This window comes from Lissotriton helveticus, chromosome 3_1 (assembly GCF_964261635.1).
Source record: "Lissotriton helveticus chromosome 3_1, aLisHel1.1, whole genome shotgun sequence".
Classification (NCBI taxonomy): domain Eukaryota; kingdom Metazoa; phylum Chordata; class Amphibia; order Caudata; family Salamandridae; genus Lissotriton; species Lissotriton helveticus.
The window spans coordinates 989,859,752-989,877,910 of record NC_136061.1 but is presented as its reverse complement, the minus strand read 5'-3'; the positions used below and the strand labels follow the sequence as shown (position 1 = coordinate 989,877,910).

Here is an 18,159-nt window from a genome sequence, read left to right as displayed (position 1 = left end):
CAAAAGACAATGTCTGTAAATTGGGTTGCAATTAATATTTATCATTTGTTCAACACTAAGTAAAGTGTGTTGATTTGGTTTAATCAGATTATGATCTTCGTTTCCATCACACTTCAGAATTACGAAAAAATTGTTTATTTTGTACTTTCCTAACTGCTATTTTCTGAAATATTGCTACAGTTCATTTACAGATAGTTCAGTCTCATAACAAAATGTAAAAGACATCCTGTAGCCAATTCTTTCCCACTCCAAGTATACCTGCAAAACTGTACCATTAATAATCCCTAGCGGTGAGGGCTTCCAACTGGTGTGCACAGGAAAGGATTATGGCTATACCAATTCAATGTTATTAATCCAGTCAATCACGCTCAACCTTCAGTAGCCCATCGCTGCAGGACCACCTCCAATGAAAAATAAAACAACGAAGGGAACGCCGTATTCAGTAATCATTATTTGCAAATGCAAATTTGTTACTAACTGATTCAATCAAAAAAACTGATTTCTTTGAATCCACAGATCCATAATGTATTGCACTTCACTTTAGGATAATGTTACCACAACGATTATGACAGTTCATCAATACTGATTGACAAATACTGATTACTGAATACGGCACTGCTTCATTGTGGTATTTTAAAACTGTACCATAATCCAGCTCACAAACGCCTCTCAATTTGCAGTCAGAGAAAGAAAAGTAAACACAAATATCCATGCTAAAAAAATAAGCCACAATTTATAAGAATACATAGCCTGTAATTGGACCTACGTCTTTTAATGAACAGGAAATGAGAAGATATAAAAGCATCCATATTGTGCATTCACCTTCTGAACCACAATATTATTTTGCAGCACCCCTACCTCCAGCACCTACGATGTGGTCTACATTCTGAATGAACAGAATGAGAAACCCCCCCAAAAAAAAAAAAAACACTGGAGCTAAGGTTCTAATTTGGAAATGAAGAGCTACAGAGTATTCAATTCCAACTTCACTTGCTTTAATAGTAAAATCAAGGAACATATAGTCACAGAGGTTCCCCACAGTCATTCAGGTACATACTGTTCAGTCTAGACCACAGGAAGGGTCCATTGATCGAATTACCGAAGAACAGATATATGCGCTCATAAACAGCTGCTGCATGTCATATTAGATATGCCAATTATGACTACATTATGCCCAATCCAGATTTCCCACCACTGACTTCCAAATGAGGCTAATATGTCCTTTGTCAAAATTTATTGGTATTTCCATTTTATATTGTTTCAGAAATGTGGTGCAAATAATAGCGCGGTAACACAACTATGTTGAATCTTGGAGTCATAATTTCACAGAGCTGTTCTGATCACAGATCTGGGATGGATGACAAAAGTAACTTGGATGTTTCTATGTTCTGCAATAGGTCTTTTTAATAATCAATAAATCTGCAAGTTTTTCCTTGTTTCGGCCTCTCATTCCATACAGATTTTACCTTGGTCTTAGCGGTTGTTCTTCTGGAGTAGCACGCCCTAAACCGGGTCCACATGTTTCACTCATGAGTCGGTCAGTCGTAAGGTAAGGAGAGAGTTGTTGTGTAGAAAAGGCAGGATTAAGAGGGTGTGAGCCAAGGATGGATACCCGGTTTTGGGAGGTGGCCACTCCATCACGCATGTCCCTCTGTCCAACAGTCAAAGTGCAACATTGCCTGCGAGTGATTACTCCTACGGACTTCACTCACTGCCAGCTCCGAAGGAAACAACTGCATTCCTCGTCCCATGTATACACTACTGTTTTTTACAATCTCCACTCTCCTCTCATATAGAGCCACACTCTCGCCCTCCGCCCATTTTTTTGACCCACTGTATCACTAATCTAGGGATGGTGCAGGGGGGATTTACAATTCATAGCGATTGCTATGGTGAAGAGTTGGAGGTACAAGCCTAGGAACCAAATAATTTCTAGGTTAAGTGTGTGTGAATAAACCAAATCAGCACCCCTCTGGTGTGAGTCTAGGTCAGTCCTCTCTAACTTCAGTCTGAGTTTGTTGGTGAACTCCTCTCGATTATGCTCTATCACAGGGCAATCCCAGATCATGTGGTAAAACTCAAGAGTCTTCTCCCGTATAGTCAATTAGATAGTACTGATCTTACAGGGGATTAAGTAAGTGCCAAGGGTATCACTGAAGGGAGAGTATTTCAAAAGGGTGTTTCTAGTTACATTATGGGCATAATTAGGCACCTTTCATCATTCTCTCTTCCCCACTTCTCCCCCTATGTCTGGGTCTCATTTTGTATAATACACGTTTAAGGAGGATTTAGTAGATTTCAGAAGTACTCTATAAAATCTGGCAAACAAGCGTTTTCCCTGACCACCCTGTGTAGTTGCAGGAGCTCATGTGTTTGAGACTCCATGTCAGAGTTGCTCTGTAACAGACAAAACAAGTGTCTCAGTGCTCCTTATTTTAGGAACTGGCCTGCCAGGAGTCTATTTTCACCTAGAGGAGCCTGAAAGATTTAAAGCTCCCAGTGGTACAGCAGTCTCCTACTATTAATATATCCACTAAAATCCAGTTGTGTTGTCGATTAGAGGTGACAAGGTCTTGGGGGTCCCAGAGGCTGTGCTAATGCATTAGATCCCCAAATTGCTCTCCAAGAATTAGGTCCACCATTAAGACATTTAGCCAGTCTCTTATCTACTAGTACATGAATCTCAGCATGCCCTTATAGGTTTTGTTCTTGAGACCCATCTACCATAGGGAAACCCCGTCTAGTTTTCTATAGACTAACTGAACGGCAAGAAAATAGAATTCAAAGTTGTGAGTTTCCAAGAATCCTTTTGCAACTGGAAGCTTATGTTTAATGTAGGGGTAATCAATGTATTGGTGTACCCTGTCTAAGGAAGCCTGAACAACAAGCTCATATCCATTGGCATTCAGCTTGATGACAAACACTCCCCTCAGGTCGAACCCACTCCGTTCACAGAAACTACTTCCTGTGCCTGGAAAGTCAGAGATTCAGAAAGCAAACAAATTGACACTTTGGAAACAACAAAACACCCTGTTTATATGAAACTCTTACTTGAACTGGAATAACCGACACAATTTACTCATTCCAGGAAAACTCTTGCATCTAGTCCTCTTCAGAAAACAGTCTCTCAAGACAGTTTGTCAATCTGACGGTTTAAGAATGTGTTTTAGAATGTATTCAGAGCCTTTATAGCTACTGCCAACTGCCTCAAAGGGATCTAGGTGGGTGCTTAGAAAACAATGGATTATCCTAAACCATATGTACGTGCTTAGGCATACATTTGTGGTTACATAACCCACATCTACATTTAGCCAAGGCTGAAAGAGTCGGCTTTAAATATTTGCTTTTCTGTTTAAAAACGTGGTTCTAAGTCAAAAACCTGTAAGAAATTTTTCTTTCAGTCAAGCACACACACATCTGCTTACTTTTGTGCTCATAAGCTGGTATTTTATTTGCGCAATCACATTCTGTGTAAAGTATTAGAACCAATAATTTTACCTTTTAGAAATAATAAAGTTTAGGCATTTCAAAATTCTTCCATGAACTTTAAAGGAGAATCATTACTGCAAACTGTCCCGATGTTTATCTTTTCTGCCACAATCTTTCTTTCATGAGGAGACAACCCACCATAGTGGTCCCTCCATTTCTCCTTAAGTAATGTACCTCCTCCCACCTAGGGGACAAACTTCCTTCCACTCGCCTCCATGGTCTGCAGGTCTATCAAGTCAACCAACACAGATAAGAGCCTGAGACACACAGAAGGCAGTAGGGAGCAAGAGCCGCAAAGGCAAAGATAAGGAATCTATCTAATAAACATTACCACTAAGATCAAATTATTAGCACTTCATCTATTTCCGGGAGATAGTCCTTACGTCCAGAATATACTCCGGCAATTCATGAGCTTCCACTCACTTCAAATGAACAAGCAAACTCAATGTTTGTCTACATTTGAATTTATTGTGTTATCAGAATTCAATTAGGAGTTGATTGCACATGCATACTTCACTTGGTCCTCCTATTTCACTGAAAGGCCACATTGATCCATTAACTCAGGATGCAAACCTACTTCCTCCCTCACGAATACTGCAGTTACTGAAATGCAGAATCGAGAGTCTGTACCAAACAGATGGGAAAGGATATGGAAATATCAAGAGGTTACAACTGCTCTTCCTCCAGAGACTTAAGAGATGCATAGAATGCCATGAGTAGCAAATACTACAAGCACAAATCCTGGACTTTGTGTCAGCACAGTTTAATCTTCCAGAATGACTTCTGGTTCTAGAATGGATATAGTTCTCCTAGATGTTTACCACTATAATATTACTTTGGGCAGCAGCACTTGAACATTTACTTCTTCCATATGGTTTGCGCTACAAAGTCTGTTAAAAGCAGGGCAAATCTTATGATGAGAACTTTTAGCTACTTGATTGGTCATTAGAGTGCTAAACTGCAGAAGAGCAATGCTGCGAAGAACCCAATACTGTAGGTTTCAACACAATCTCTCCCTTACAGCCTGAGAGGCTGCAAGTTGTGTAGCGAAGGAACAGACTGTATCAACAAGTAACCATCAGTCAATGACGTTTAAAAACCTAATATCAAGAATATGCTGCCTATACAGAACAATATCTGGAAATGTGCATGTCAGTTGCTAGCTCCTTCAGAACTCCTGGTGGCAGAGACATAGCCGTTCAGCATCCAGTTCATGAGTAGCAGATGAAAGCTTTGCTCAAATGGGTGGTGGTCGGCCAGCACACACTCAAATCGGACGATCTGACATTCCAGAAGACATGGTCACAGAACATTGATCTAGTCTGGGTCAGTCAACTTCGACCCATGTGCCTACCATTCGGTCACACAAAATATGATCTTGAATCAAAAGCGCGATCCAGCTAAATAATCAACAGTGCATCCAACACCTTGGCTGATGGGGGAAATAGCCCTTAAATGGAACCTCTGCAGCATTGCGTTCTCATTGGAAAATAGATGGATAAAAGGAATTCAGAGTAGCTCCTCAGGCCAGCAAACAATTAATAGATGGCAAAGTTCTTTTCTCAGCAGGGAAGCAGTTGACAAAAGACTGTGGATTCTCCTCTGCCCACAAATTTACCAGGGACCTACAGCTACTTGCCTTCCCACTGATGTACTACACAACTACCCGATTATTTGACCCCAACCGGTACTCTAGCTCCCTTCAACTGGTGCACAAATAGCTCTAAACCCTGATACAAATAGTCTCTTCGACTCCAGCAGCAATGTTTGCTAAAAGCATATGGATGTGGGCTCATATATATGGTATCCTGGGTCAGCAGTCTAGCTGGGCCTTGGGGCCCTCAGTTGTGTTCCACTGCATCTTAGAATATTTGTAAACAAGCAAAGATGAATATTGTAAATCAATGTATTTAACATCTGGAGCTAGCTGTGAATAGAGCCTTTACTTATGCAATACACCTATGCTTCCCTACTACTTTGTGTGGCCTGTACTTATCACTCAAATGGATTGCACACTTGCTGGGGCGAGTCATTTAACACTTGATCACGCCTCGGCCTATCAAGTCAAATTATGTGAAGAATCTGCAAATTGAATAGCATTCATTTAACCACATGCCCTTCAGCTTATGCTCTGCAACATCTTGCTTAAAACGCTCATATCCAACCTATTGCGTCTTATAAATGGAGAAAAATGTTTCCAAGAAGATATCGGGGTATTTGATATTTATTAGTAACTTGGAGTGACATCTCAACAGAGTGAAAAGCATATTGGCAATGCTACATGAATATGGTTCGACTCTAAAAGCTAGTAAGTATCTTTGTCAAGTCAGAAATAGATTAATTGGGTCATGTTATCATATGAGGGAGTTACAAAAAGTACAAAAGTACAAAAAAAAGTACAAAGTACAGAAGTAGTTTATTATGTTGATTATTTAAAATCTTACAATAGTACACATCAAAACGAAAAACAGTAAAAGCTATATGAGGGAGTTAAATCTAAAATGATTTGGTAAGGGACAGTCGAGACCTGGCAAGCCCGACAAAAAGAAGAAGTTCACACCTTTTCAGGTATGACTGAACTATAGTCACATTTTGTACCACATTTAGCAATCAAAACTATTAATATCCGTATATTATTAAAGGAGTACCATTTTAGTGGAGTGTGGCTTGGGAAATTCCGTTTATACATTTAAAAGGGATATTTGCACAACATTCTCAAGTTACAAAGTCTCGAGCCACAGGTGCCCTGTTAATTACTGAAGCCAGTGAAAAGGGGCTAAGTGCTTGGGCCTGAGGTAAGGATTAGGAGACAAATGGGCGTAAAGCCAATCAGCATCAAACAAAGAATGTCTGACTCTGTCCTTAGTCAGGAAAGATTTGCACAAGGACAATCAACGCCAACTCAACTATGACATAAGAAGAGACGCATCTAATATAGAAGTAATCTTGTTGTAAAAATGGCAAAAGGTAGTGTTGGTGGTTCAACACTCTGTAAGCTACTCAAGATAACCAATGAGGGAGCAGAAAAGTTAGAGCACGGTCCGATTTGGAATTGGAGTCGTACCTAGTTTGTAAAATTAAAAATATAATCAATGCCCTACTTGTTTATCATATCCTCTGTAAGAATGTTTTTCATATTGCTGCTATTTTTAAGGAATATTTAGATGTATAACTTTAAAATTTGCAGTTTCGTCTGTTACACCTGTTTTTTTCTTCACATTACTTATATATATTTCTTCTTGTGCCTTAGTATTTTATCCCCATAGTGTCTTTCTTCCCATATCGTTATTTTCTTTGTTAGAAAGGAGGTGTGAGGTATCCACGGTCAGCAGGCTACCTGAACAAATGGAGCTGGTTGGTACATGAGGCTTTTTCTTATGGAATACACCTATGCTTTCTCAGTCCAAGAGGCATTTTAAAGAATAATTCAAGGGCAATGGGTTCAAGTACTAGCAAACCTGTTATTGGGAAATAAATGCAGAGGTTTAAAAAAAGGTATACTCAACAATACGCAAAATACTCCGACTTCACAGAAGGGATTAAACAAAGACTTATGGGACTATATAGGAAAGTAATTAGAAACGGCACAGAATCAACGCGGTTAGTACATGCCTGTCACAGAGAAAGAAACAATCCTCCAGTCTGCTCTGGGCGGGTGGGGACAAGTTGCGGGTATAATGCTCATATGGTGGAGTCACCTCAGAAACATGCGATTCCAGATAATCACAGGACTTGAGGTGCAAGGAGATTAATATATTGATTTAGGAAGGAAATGCCAGATGTGTTCCTGCATAGATCACCTATCGGGTATGTGTATTCTTGGATATGCACTGCTGCAAAATTAGATTGAGCTTCACAGAGCCTGATACAACTTTGATCTTGCAGCGCCGGGTCCGCCCTGCTGCCGCACCGTCAAAGCTATGGTCAGACCGTCGTCCAAATTAGGAGGTCCCTCCTGTCAGGTGGGCTTTTTTTGGCGTTCCCATGGCAGTGCCCCTAAAATGGGCACCACAATGGGAATGACAAAACAAGTTCCTGCATGGTATGGACTGAAAAGTCCATGTCTTGCTCCCTTGGTTTCCTCTCCGCCAGGGTTTTCATGGAGCAGGATCCACCATGAAAACCCTAGCGGAGAGGAAACTCCTAATATGCTTAGCAGGACCGCAGCGGTCCTGCCAAGCATATTGATGCCTTTACACCGCTGCAACACCAGTTCCCTGGCGGCTGCGGCGTGCTGTGGTGGTCTGACCACAAGACTTTTAATAGGGCAGTCAGGAGACCACTGCACCCCCACAAGTCTGGCAGTCTATATACCACCAGACTCTTAATACGCCCCTAAGCAGTAAGGAACAAACACCAAACAATTCGATATAATGTGCAGATTTGAAATGTGATAGAAATGGGCCAAATTACTTAAATTGCATGGGAGAATTACTAAACATTCACTGCAATTTGGGAACCCTTTAATTGAGAATCCAAGTATAAACAATAACCTTGTCACCACTGCTAACTGGCTGCACGCATCACAGAGGTGCCACTAGAAAACAGAACCCTTTATTGAAGTATCCGGAAAATTGACAAGAGGAAGGCCAATAGGTGTTTAACAATGAAAATCGTTTGTGTTGTTGGAGGATTAATGAGTGTATAGTGGGGTAGAAAAAAAGTGGCAATAAATAGCAGACCTACCCTGCTGAGGAAGGACTGGGAATCCCCAGCCTGCAGGACTATTTGTGGGCAGTGCAGTTGAGGCCTCTGGTAGAGTGGTCCCGGCCGGAGTCCGAAAAACATTGGCTGTTTATGGACAGGGCTCTTGCCAGACAACCTCCTTGGGGTATCCCCTTAATTACCAAAGCTGCCAGACCCGGAACTTATATCTTTCCAAGGTGGCACAGTCCACTTTATCAGCTTGGGATAGGGTAGCCATCCCCCGGGGAATCAAAACTTTTCCCTCTCCAATTACACCCATAGTTAACAATCCAGACTTTACACCAGGACTGGACTCGTCTGGGCTCACACACTGGACGAAAGAAGGCTGCCGCTCAATAGGACATCACTTTGACACGGACAGTCCATTGAACTTCTCTGACTTTCGTAGGGCACATGACCTCCCAGAGACAGAACACTAGCGATACTTACAGATCTGACACTAGGTGGCGCAACCGGAGGTGCGGGATGGTGCAGCGAGATCCCTCACAGAGCAGTGGCTACTCACGAGGCACACAGATGCGTGTCTGACACCAGATCTGTATAAACTCCTTAATCGCGCCCCTTGGCCAGGGAAATCACCCGGACAGCTTCGATGGGAGGAGGGGGACTGGGCAGGTCACTGTCGCAGAAGGAGTGGGCAGATTTTTATCACAGAGCCCGGCACACAGCTCGCAATGTTGCGAATATTGAAACGGCCACTTATTGGTACCTAACTCACCAGCGACTCCACTGAGGCAACCCGACACAAAGTTCCCAATGTTAGAGGGTATGTGGCTCATTGGGAACCCTGACCCACCTGCTGTGGGAATGTCCCCACTTGACGAGCTATTGGAAGCAGATATTAGACAACATCGATTCCCACTTCAATACCCAAATACCTTATTTCCCAGCTTACATTATTCTGGGTCTTCTCAACCCAATCACCTTCCCACTTAGAGTGCGGAGAGGCAGACAAATGGCATTAGCATTGGGGGCAGCTCTGCGAAACATCCTCTCCCACTGGGGTACTGCAACTACACAGACTCACCTGGGGTGGCTCCATAGATTGTGGGGGATACTTGGGATGGAGAAAATTTCCCTTTTACTCGCTAACCCTGGCACTTCCTTTCAGGACATATGGGAGCCCTTCTTAAAACGGTTATACAGGTAAGTTTACAGAACTTACCGGTCCGAAATATTTGAGACTATTTCGCTTAGCAGACCCAGCACAAAAGGCAACGCCAGATAAGCCATAGCACAAGGCCTAAATCCCTCTGGGATAAATCGACCACAGATGAGATTGAAAGAATACATTGTACTTGCTCAAGCCATTAATAGGGTGGTGGGGGGTGGGGGGGGTGGGTGGATTTGTTTTTCACTGAGTTTCCGAATTTGTCTTTCTACCACAGCCATTCCTCTTGAAAAAATATAGAACAATAAGTAAAGCATAGGGTTTAATGTTGTATGTTGTATATTTCAATTGAGAACCAATAACATAAATTTAAACATAAATAGCATATCTGCACATCTACTTTGGAAAACATACTTGGATGCTTTCCACAATAATACAATTAAACACAAAAGACACTTAAGACTAAAGGACAAAGGCCATCCTGCTTACCACAATCTGGTAATTTGTGGTTACCAGGATGAATCCTGGTCGTGGGAGCTCAGGTCCCACTTAGATGTAAGATAATTGTAATGAGTCAGATTGGAATGCCTACACGACAAACCTCTTAATCCACGTTAATTCTCAATTGTTGTGATGTCCTTAAATGAAATTTGATTTATAAAGCGCATGGCTGCCCGGGAGCGTCTCAGCGCTAACAAAAGGAACAGAAAACAAACTGAAGAGGGTACCAATAGTTAGGAATCCTTGGGAAAAAGAAATGTTTTAAGGGCCTTTCGAAACTTAAAATAACAGGGTTCAGTACGAATCTGACTGGGAAGAGAGTTCCAGTTTTTTGCCTCATTTACGGAGAAGCGGCGACCCCCTGTTCGTGCCTTCCTAACTCTGGGAACCTTAGCAAAATTTCCAAGTTCCGACCGGAGAGCCCGAGATGATTTATAAGGGCAGATCAGGCTCCTGAGGACCGGAGGTCCTTTGTCCTGAAGAGCCTTATGGGTGATGCATAGCGATTTAAAGATGACTCTTTCGCGTATTGGCAGCTAGTGAAGTGCTCTCAAGATTGGTCTAGCCGACGATCTTCTTGAGGCACCCGCAAGCATCCTGGCTGCAGCATTCTGCACCCGTTGAAGGATATTGATGGTAGCTTCAGGGGCTGCCAGAAACAGGGCGTTACTGTAGTCCAGTCTGGATAGTATTAACCCCTGGATCAGAAGTGTCCTGGACTGGGGGGGCAGAAGAGGGAGAACTTTCCGCACTGAACGCAGCAGGCCAAAGCAAATACCTGCAACTTTCTGTGCCTGCGTCTTAAAAGTTAGGTCAGGCTCAAACCCATCTTTGGGGAGAGATGTAAAGTGATGACCCAGGAGCATGATCTCCGTTTTTGCTCCATTAAGTTTGAGCCGCGAACCAGACATCCAGGAAAATATTCCGGCAAGGCAAGCGGAAAGATTATCCAAACATCCCTCTTGTTGGGTTAGCGAGACGACTAGTTGTGTGTCGTCCGCGTAAGTGACTGTTTTAATCCCGAAGGGGGCCACTACCTCCTCCAGTGGGGCCATATAAATGTTAAATAAAGTAGGGCTCAAAGAAGAGCCCTGAGGGACACCACACTGGAGGGGGGTGGATTTGGACAGTACACCAGCTTCCCAAATTCTGAAAGAACGGTTATTCAGAAAAGATGTAAACCATTTCAGGGCCATTCCTGTTACGCCCAATCTGGCGAGACGGTGGATTAGAATTTCATGATTCACCGTATCGAATGCAGCACTCAGATCCAGGAGGATCACAACAGCGGATCCTCCTGAATCTAAGATACACCTTGCCTCCTCCGCCACCACTATAAGGGCTGTATCCGTGCCTTGCCCCGGACGGAAACCCGTTTGAGAGTTACTCAGCAGCTGGTTGTTTTCAAGGAATCCTGAGAGCTGTTTATTAACCATTTTTTCAGCGATTTTACCAAGGCCGGGTAACAAGGAAATCGGACGGAAATTGGCCAGGTCCAAGGGATCAAGCCCCGGTTTTTTTAAAAGGGTTTTGACCCTGGCCTGTTTCCAACTGGGTGGCACAACCCCGCAGGAAAAAGAGGCATTAAGAAGTTCTGTAGCCAATGGGGCGATCGGGTCTGCGATCCTCTTAAGGATATACATGGGCGCAGGATCAGCTGGAGAACCACTTTTCATGGAGGATAGGGCTTTACAAAAATCCTCCCTGGTGATACAACTGAAGAAGTCCAGCCGAGGGCCAGAATTGGGGGCGAGGTCTATGTCGTCATAAGCAGCAGAGACCTTCTGCGGAAGACTGTCAAGGATTCTGAATATCTTAGAATCAAAGAAGTCCGCAAGTTGATTACATCTTTCTTCTGTGCAATCAAGGGTGCTAACAGGCGAAGGAACCTTAAGTAGTTGTTTAACTATCTTAAAAGTTTCTCTCGAGAAGTTGGATGATGAATGAATTTTATTCTCAAAAAAGGTCACCTGTGCTTTTTTCAAGGAGGTTTTATAGAGTCTCAGGGCAGATCGATAGGCCGCTTTATTGTTAACCGCCCAGTCTTTCCTCCATCTGCGTTCCAATTTTTTGCAGATTTTTCTGGAGGTCTCTGAGCTCCGACGTGTACCAGGGTGATTTAAAAGTGCTACTTTTCTTTGTAACTGTTTTAAGAGGCAATACCACATCCAGGCCGTTGTTCAGAGAATTACAAAAACTAGTATCTGCGGCCAATGGATCGGATTCACTTTTAGGGACAGTTTGTTCAAGTACCAGAGTCAACTCTTCCAGAGATAACTTGGGCCAGGCCCTTTCTAGAGTACGAGGCAGAGCTGCTTGTTGTACCTCTGTGCAGGTTTTCCAGGAAAATGGAACTAGAAAATGATCAGACCATGGTACAGGAAGGGGGGGCTAGAGTTAAGCTGATTACAATTGGAAAAAATAGGGTCTAAAAGATGTCCCTTAACATGTGTTGCCTCTTTATTTATAAGCTTCAGCTCAAAAGATTTAAGATCCGCACAGAGATCAGTGGCAGCTTTAGCGTTAGGATCATCAAAATGCAGATTCAAATCTCCTAATATCAAGAAATTAGAAGACGAGGCAGCTGCCGCTAAAGTAGTTTCTAATAAGGATCCTATGAACTGTCTAGTACAGCCCGGAGGGCGGTAAATAAGAAATCCCGAGAGGGACTTATTAGCTGTTATTTGAATACTGAAACGGACACTTTCTGAGTCTGATATTTCACAGTCTTCGAATCTGCAGGTAAATTTGTCTTTATAGACTATAGCAAGTCCTCCTCCTTTCCCTTGTTGTCTATGTTGGGACTGAATAAGGAATCCATCCGGGAGGGCGGCAGCAATATCGAACTCGGAAGATGACGAAAGCCACGTTTCAGTTAGGAACAGCACATCGAGATTGCCTTCCTGGATCATAAGGTTGATCTCGATGGCATGCTTCGGTAGGGACCTGCAATTCAGGAGCGCCATGCAAAGATTGCTATGGGCCTGCCTACCAGTATCCCTAATAGAGAAGGAGTTGGTACACAACTTACACCTCCTGTATAGTTGATCAAAGCTCTCGAACTGGCAGCACAATGAGTCTCCCTTATCTTGAAGCTTCATAAGATGTTCCCTAGGATAAGTAATTCGCGATTTAGAGGCGTCCGGCATAATAACTGGCCCTAGGCCCGGTCTGGCCCGGACGGGCCCAGACGGGCTTGCCTCTGGCGCGCCTCCGGCCCGACCACTAGTGTGCTCACCTAGCCTTCCACCACAAGATGGCGGCCGAAGTCGTCACCCCCGGGGAAGCTGCCTGAGAACCGAGCAGAGCCCTAAATCGGCCCTCGGTAAGCCCAAACAGAAGATTAATGGGTGCCCACAGATTGAACCAGCAAAGCAAGTACAATTTAAAATTTTACTCAGAAAATGAAAAAATAAGTGGTTGTTAAAATCTCCGCAGCCTCTTGGCCTGGGAGAGAAATGTAGTGAGGGTAGGGTCCCAACTCCCGGCTTTCCGCCTCAGGAGCTCTATGTTCCAAAAGCTCTATGTTTCCAAAATGATAACTCCAAGATATATGGGTGTGTAACTAGTGTTCTGATGGATGAACACTTGGACCAGATTGGTGTAAAACCCAACTCAGATTAACATAATTTACAGCATGCTATGTTATGTTATGGTGGGATTTGTAGTGCGCACAACTACTCCTGAGTATCCTGGCGCGAAGCAATACAACCTAGATGGCGAAAAAAGATTTAATAGGCCTGTTTAAAAAGGTGGGTTTTGAGGAGTTTTTTTAAAACACTTAACGTCCAGAGTGTGCTGCAGCGCTATAGGTAGGGCATTCCAAAGAAAGGCTGCTTTAACCGAGAGGGACTGGCCGCCCATCCTAGCTCAGCGAAAGTAGGGAATTACCATCAGTCGCTGGGCAGCCGACCTTAAAGATTGTCGAGGGATATAGAAGGCCACTCTCTTCTTAATGTAGGCGGGGCCAGAATCATGTAAGGCTCTATGTACTAGACCAGGGCTTTAAACTGTACCCTCTGAGCCACTGGCAGCCAATGAAGTGAGGACATTTGCGATCTTATACTGGTTCGTTTAGGAATGCCAAGGAGAAGTCTTGCCGCAGGATTCTGGATAAGTTGAAGCGTATTAACCAGATATGCCGGGATGCCAAGAAAAAGCGCATTGGCATAGTCCAAGCGGGACAAGATAAGTGCCCGGGCAACCATTTCTTTAGCCGGTTGTGGGAGCAAAGGGAAAAATCTGCCTAAGGACTTGAGGGTCCCGAAGCAGACACCCGTGAGTCTTTATGTGTTCTGTGAACCTCAGGTCTTCTCCGAACCAGATGCCTAAATTCTTGGCTGGGCCTCCCTCAGCAAGAGGGCGGGGGAAATCAGGGGGCCACAGCGCTTCTGTAAACGGGGGGCCACAGCGCTTCTGTAAACGGAGAGGTTAATTGCCCATATAATATGATTTCAGATTTCCCTTCATTACATTTTAATTTCGCCTGGGCAAGCCAGGTGAATACGGCGGCTAGGCATCTTCGCGCCGCTTCAGTACCTACGTTCGAGTCGTCCCAGGTGAACAGATGCTGGGTGTCATCGGCGTAGGCCATAATCTTGGCGCCCAGTTCTTCGGCCTGGAAGACCAGGGGGGTCAAAGCTAAGATTGTTTAGGTTTACAATAAAAGGCACAATAACAGAATCCTGCACGCTCAGCTTCCTGGTGGGCTTTTCAATTGGGTTAGGGGCCTATGTTCCTGAAGATTGAGATATGCAGAATGGTAGAACCACAATTAAAACGGATACATTATAAGCCAAGAACCATGATGCACTATACAAATGTAATTGCAAATCAATGCAGAATCTTATAAATGACCCATATCAATTCCCGACTGTTATAGATATCACAATGTTTACATTTTCCCCCTGTACAAAAAATTGTATTGTACTTAAGGATTTTGTGTGCAGATCATGAGCCCCACAAGCATGGCTCAGTGGGCAGATGTAGACTGGCTGCCAGAGAAGGTGTTAAATAACCCTCCATATCATGGAGTCAAGATTGATGAAGGCTTGTGCATTTACTGGAGTGTGAATGACTCTACTCTCAAAATAGCGGTAGGTTTTGAGAGTCCCTGAAGTGATCAGGCCATGATTGGGCAGTACTTGTCGTATTACAGGTATCTATTGAGGGGTTGTGTGCAATTTAATACAAGGCCTTCATGATTATGAATTATTTAACTTATCATGAAAGGGTGTCAGAAACATTTAAATTCATCAAATCAGAAAGAAATGGAGGGGCAGACAGGTTCAAAACACTAGTTTAAAACTTCAAGGTAGTAATGAAATTTAATGTTCTATGATGTAATTTTACAAACTTCAACTTTACATTAGATGTAGGTGAATTATATTAGAACATGCACTCTTAAGTATCTAGAAACCATTTTCAACATGATTTTCAGTCTTTAATCCCACACTGGTAATCTTTGCCTGTGGGCATATGAGGTAAAGATGTTTCACATCCTTAGGGATGCGTACAGGCAAGAAAAGGAGGAAGTCTAACTACTTATATTAATACCTCCGAGCATAGTGCCAGATCTCAGAAAGCATTACACCAGACAGAAGCAAGATGCTGACTGCTAGAGAAAACCGCAAACATCACAATGGTTTCAGCACATCAATTTAAGATTATAGTCAAAACGCAAGCTAGGTAGATGGCTTGCAATGTCATAATTACCGGATTCGCTTAAGAGAAAGATTATAAAGCAAATTCATACTAATGTGTGGCATAAGAACAATACCCAAAATGTTTACTGTTCTCATGATCTCAAACACGGACTTCAAACAAGGCAACCCAAAGAAATCAGCATTCAGTGAGGATTAATAATAGCATTATAAAATAAGAAATTAATAAAAGAAATTAATGCGCAAAATTGGGTAAAATAAAACTGCGAGTTGCAACTTAGGAGAGCAAACAAACAGGCTCCATGTCTAGAACACAGCCATATTCAATCAGTAATATTTTAGCTATATGGTAGCTGCCATAACGAGTAAGCGTAATTGCAACCAAAATCAAAGCAGAAGTACAGAAAAAAAAAAAAAAAAGATATTCGCAATGGAGGGAACAATAAATTTGGATGCTATTTGAATAGAAATTAAAATGGAGCAGTTCCAAATTTAAATTAAAAGATACTGCTAACCCAGCATTTTCAATGCAGTACCAATTCTTGAAGGAAAATGCAAATGTTTGCGCTTATTTTTTATCTGGACAACAGATGATCACCACTGTAGGATCCCAATGTGTATCAATCTATAAAAACTTTCCTTCTTGCAGCACATTTTGACATAATGCAAGAATGATCTTGTTTCAGTATAGAGAGGAGTGTCTCCAAAGGCTAACAAAGGATGGTTTGGAGCAAAACCAGAAAGACGAAGGGGTTGCAACAGAAGTTACCCTGATGTAAGCCACAGAAACAAATACTTTGACAATGAAACTTTAGACATAGTTGCCCATTAAAGGCAGGAGAGAGTAAACAGTGTTTCTGGTTACAGAAAGTATCGCCTGAAACCATCATGTGCATGGTACAAACAAACCATGAGCTTTAAACATAAACACACAGCACTACAGTAATTATAAGCATGTTACTCGATGGATGGATGCATCTTGGAATAGACACCTTTAAATATTGGCTTAGAAGCCAACAAAGACCGCTGCCTCTCAACAGTGCGCTAGCATATTCCCGATGGCATATACCTTTTTTTCCTTGACAAATTGAGATGACGAACATGAATACAAGTTGCTGCTTGAAAAACCTTTTGTGATGCGAAAGGTACCCCCTGAGGAAGGACAAGACACGTTAAAGGCTACTCCACTTCTTATTCCAAGAAAGGGGGCAGTATGTTTTCTTCAACCAGAGTCCAGACAATACTGAACATTACGAACTAACATATGGAGATCTAGGTTTTATATGCATATCCTCCCTATACTTCACAGCACAGAATACATCTATTGAGGTATTACAATAGAGGGTTGGTTGTAAAGAAGCCCACAGCATCTGACAAAGGACATTAAAAAGGGATGAAACATGTCGACCTGCCCGAGAAGGATTGAATAATCCCATTCAAGATTATTTTTATTTCTATACACTGGAACCCTAATAAAAATATTTGGGATCCGCCGAGAGATTGTTTTATCAGCACCCCTCTTTACCAATTCATCCACACTAGTTTATTGTGGTTCCTTGCCAATACGTTGGATCATTTTCCACCTGCAAGAGTTGCCCTGCAAAATTTGGATAGTAGCACATACAGGTGCCCAATTGGTGGTCTTGTCCACCAATATGAGGAGGGGCCATATGATAAAGCATGACACCTCTAGTTGGGTGATGGTTTCAGTCCTATATCCAATAAGTTCACCCTCATATGATACACAAGGTTTTTGTATTGCCACCATTAAGGCACTACTCTATTTGTTACTTTAGTTGTCGAGGAGGTTCTGCTCAGTTGTTTCCTTCTTTTACCTCAACATCTATATGAAAATACACGAGAGCATTAAAACAAGCCTAGGGATTGCCTTCCAAATAAAATAGCAATACCAAAGGGGATGATGGACGGAGTGTTGAACAATGCTAGCACTCACCCCCAGTCAACTGATCTAGGTTTGATCCACCATCATTCTTTAGCTCACTCCGCCACCCCAGTTCAGACATGGCCATATGCAAATCAGTCTGACCCTGTGCCTCATGGGAATAGTCCAGCCCGAACTGCAAAGCCATGTCTTCCCTGATTTGCTCAAACGCTCCGTCCATCATCCCCTTTGGTATCGCTTTCCAAATAAAATATGCATGAACATTTTTGAAACTTGAAGAAAAAAAAAAAGAAATCAATAAACTACAGTGCAGCTATAAATAGTATTTCTCAATGGTATCATTTAGTGAAACGTGTTTGACATGTCATTATTTTAAAGATAGTTTAATGGAAAATGGGTGTATATCATTATGGGCAACCTGATAACACGGTCAAATTCTCAAAGAAAGTCACAAAAGTACGTTCACGAGTTAAGTGTTGCCACCTGACCAATATTTTACTTGTCGCTGGGATTTACATGCCAAGACAAGAAAATATGTAAAAATTATTTTAGAATGGTCTAAACTATAGCTATATTATTTTCTTTTTTTTTAAAGCAGCCCATACCGCGCTTTAACTTTAGTGGCGGATGCACTTTTATTTAGACGAGCCAAGTCTTAAAGATGGGGGCATGGCCGGCATTAAAGTAAAAGCACAGCATGGGGCGCTTTTATAAAGAAAAACAAACAAAAACATTTGTTTGACAACTTAAACAAATGTTTTTTTTCTTTTGTAAAAGCGCCCCAC

The 18,159-nt window shown here is 42.4% G+C and overlaps 1 protein-coding gene across 1 annotated transcript in view; it reads right to left on the bottom strand.

Moving 5' to 3' along the window:
* ITPRID2 (ITPR interacting domain containing 2) overlaps window positions 1-18,159 on the bottom strand; it is a 207,673-nt gene that overhangs the window by 129,408 nt on the left and 60,106 nt on the right. The gene's annotated exons all lie outside the window — the stretch shown is intronic.